General features: G+C 31.4%; 1 long non-coding RNA gene across 1 annotated transcript; it reads left to right on the forward strand.

Moving 5' to 3' along the window:
* The first annotated feature begins 1425 nt into the window (after positions 1 to 1425).
* Positions 1426 to 2152, forward strand: LOC109058563. The gene is made up of 4 exons (XR_002012465.2): positions 1426 to 1493; positions 1566 to 1654; positions 1881 to 1964; positions 2072 to 2152. It is a non-coding gene; the product is annotated as an uncharacterized LOC109058563 (long non-coding RNA).
* The last annotated feature ends 1053 nt before the right edge of the window (positions 2153 to 3205 follow it).

Genomic DNA, 3205 nt, shown 5'->3' on the forward strand with positions numbered 1-3205 from the left:
TTCATTTGACCAAAAGTCGGATTATTTTTGGATAGTTTAAAAATTATGCAAATGACTTTAAAATGCCCCATTATGCAATTTTTACGGTTCCTAATATTGTTTTGGGAGTCTACAACAATAGGTTTACATGCATGCAAGGTCAAAAAACGCTTTTGTTTTCTCAAAATATACATTTAATATCACCTAATTTTTAACACCTCACCTCACTTTACAACTTTGCAGATCGTTTACATTCATATACAGCTACATTACACACTGCATGAAAGGCAATATTGGAAATGGCATAATAGGGACACTTTAATTATATCTGAAATGTATTTGAATCAGTTGAAATAAGTTTCTCTGATCTTTTTTTCAGGGTTTTTCCTCTTCCTGTATTACTATCACATTCACAATGACGTCGCGGGTCATTTCTCATATCAACCACAAACAACACACAACACAACAACAATCACTAAAAAAATAATTAACACCAAAAAAAATAAATACAAAAGGATCACTAATTAACACAGAATGATTTCTAAACTGATTACTTTCTTTCTCTTAGACTAAAATGACCCTAAAAAGAGTCAATTTTACTGAAATCACTCAAATAAGTGACAAATATCTATTGATTGTTACTAAAAACTTGTAGAAGGATTTTATTGTGCTTCCAAATCTCTAATATAATGTGAAATGACTGATGTTAGATTTATTGAGCATTATAATCATCTATGTGTGATCATGTGTGTGTCAGAGCGACTCAAACAACACTGAACCTTATTTAGAAAACAAATTTACATCTTCAGGATGACAGTAATGTCCGCACGCTTGTGGATTGAGATATTTGCATGATCATTTTATAAAGCAGCTTACGAAAATCCACACACACGGATGTGAAACATATTTGGTTACTGGAAACACACATACAAAAAAAAAAAAAAAAACATTCAGAATCAGTGAATCCATCGTTTTATGTTGCTTATGATTCTTTGTTATATTTCTCAGTATGTGTTTCTAATGAAACTAATAAAATATAATTGTACTAATCATGATGGACTGACTGCAAAATCATTTATTCACTTTAGTCACTTATAAATACACCAATGTCATTCATTAGGTCACAAAATATCAAAGCAAATGTCACTTACTGTACAAACAGGTGCACAAACACACCAACAAAACATAAAAACATGACATTTTCTGTATCTAAATCCTGTCAGAAATCAATTAATGAAAGTTATTTTTTCATTAGCATCTTCAAATTGTGTCTACTATTATTAAATGTTTGTTTTCTATATTTATATATAGTTCTCTGTGAACAAAGGTGACTTGATAAACTGGTCTTCAATGTTAGCAGATAATGAGATGCTCAGTTATAGCCCAAATAAACATGATTTGCATGAATAAAAATAAAATACAATTAATAAACATTATTCCCAAAACCAAACAGCTTCATATGTGGACGCATCAAACTCTCTCAACTCTTGGACTGTGGACTTTAGCTCAAGAATGTAATAAGAAAATGATTAAAGAATTATTAGCTCTGTCTGAAGAAAGCAAAATTAAATGTGTTTCTCTAACAGGCCGCTGTCTCTGGGAATCATGTCTCGACAAAAGCAGAATTTGCTGTGGCTGATGATCATCTGTTGTGCTCCGTGCCGGATAAGAACAGGTATGTTGCTTTAAAAAACTGCTTTCATTAACTTAAAGAGAAATTAATGCCAATTAATATGTTGTTTGATGCCCAATAGAAAACAATAAAAAAATAAATAAAAAAAAAACACGATTAAAAACAGATCAATGGCTATGGGCATCTAAATTTTGACATCTAATACAGTGTTTTATATCATACCATACATTGTAACATATTATCCTTAATGTTGTCTTTCTTTGTTCAGCCAGCTCAAACAATGTGAAAGTCAACATCCAAGTCAATTCAACAGATCAGTGTTTCTGGAACACAAGTAGCTCAACAGTTCCAGGTAGATGTGAAATATACTGCTAACATGACTGTGTGATACTGTATATTTATTATCTGAAAACACTTGTGATGACTGACAAACTCATTGAGTTCATTTTTTTTTTTCAGCTATAAATCTGACATGTCTATCATATGGCGATAATCATAATCAGAATGTTGACATAATGAATGTCAAACTAAACATCTCTTCTCACGGTAAAACTATATTTAATTTATAAATCACTCTCACATACCAAACTCTTTAAAAAGCTTTTTTATTTTATTTATTTATTTATTGACAATTATAAATGTTCTCTTTAGTTTCAGGACAATGCACAACATATAGTTTCAACATAACAAAACAGGGGAATAATTATGAAGTCACAATGAATGAGACGGTTGAAGAAATCAAAATATATTTTATGCCAGATGAATGTGAATGTTTTCCAGATCTGATTACAGTAGGTGTGTGTCATCTTACAACAGAAGCATCATTAGTGTTGAAGGGTGTGGGTGTGTTTTTCATAGTTTTTTAGGGAAAATGCAAAACTTCCCTTACACACACACACACACACACACACACTCATACATCCACAACACAACAAATAAGTGTCCTTTGTTTTCATGGTTGATCATTGCTGTTATTGATAATTATGTCATCACTGCTGACCAATCAGTCCAAACCAACAGATCCTAACACACACAAGACTGAAATGATCCAACAAACTGTTTGAATAGAGTCTGTATGTTCATTTTCATGTAAGGACTGTAATCAGTTCCTGAGTTTTGTAAGAGCAGGTATCATGGTACAACAATTTTAGTTTCTGAATAGTTCCAAATAATTTAGATTATAAGTTATTAGTTTTTTTTGTTTTTTGTTTTTTTAAGTTTTGATGTGAATAATAATCTCTTACCTTCTGCATGATCCACATCAGGTCATCCTGAGAATTGCCAGACAAAGCTTGATGACCTCTTCAAATTGATATGCCTACACAAAGGTAAGAGTTTGTCTACTTTAGTTGTGTTGTGTTTGATTGTGTGTTCAATTAGTGCAGGACAACCTTGTTTAACAGGGCAAGTGTAAATGTGCAGCAGTTGTGTAAGAGTAAACTGATGACATGAAAATAAACTTACATACAGGATAAAGTGTTTGGGGACAAAAATAATCTTCAACAAAAGTATATTATGTTAGTAGCCTACCAATAAATTTGAGTCAGTACATTTGATCCATTTTATATTTTGATCAACATGACAAAATACTGT

The sequence above is a fragment of the Cyprinus carpio genome, chromosome A17 (genome assembly GCF_018340385.1).
Source record: "Cyprinus carpio isolate SPL01 chromosome A17, ASM1834038v1, whole genome shotgun sequence".
NCBI classification, from domain to species: Eukaryota; Metazoa; Chordata; class Actinopteri; order Cypriniformes; family Cyprinidae; genus Cyprinus; species Cyprinus carpio.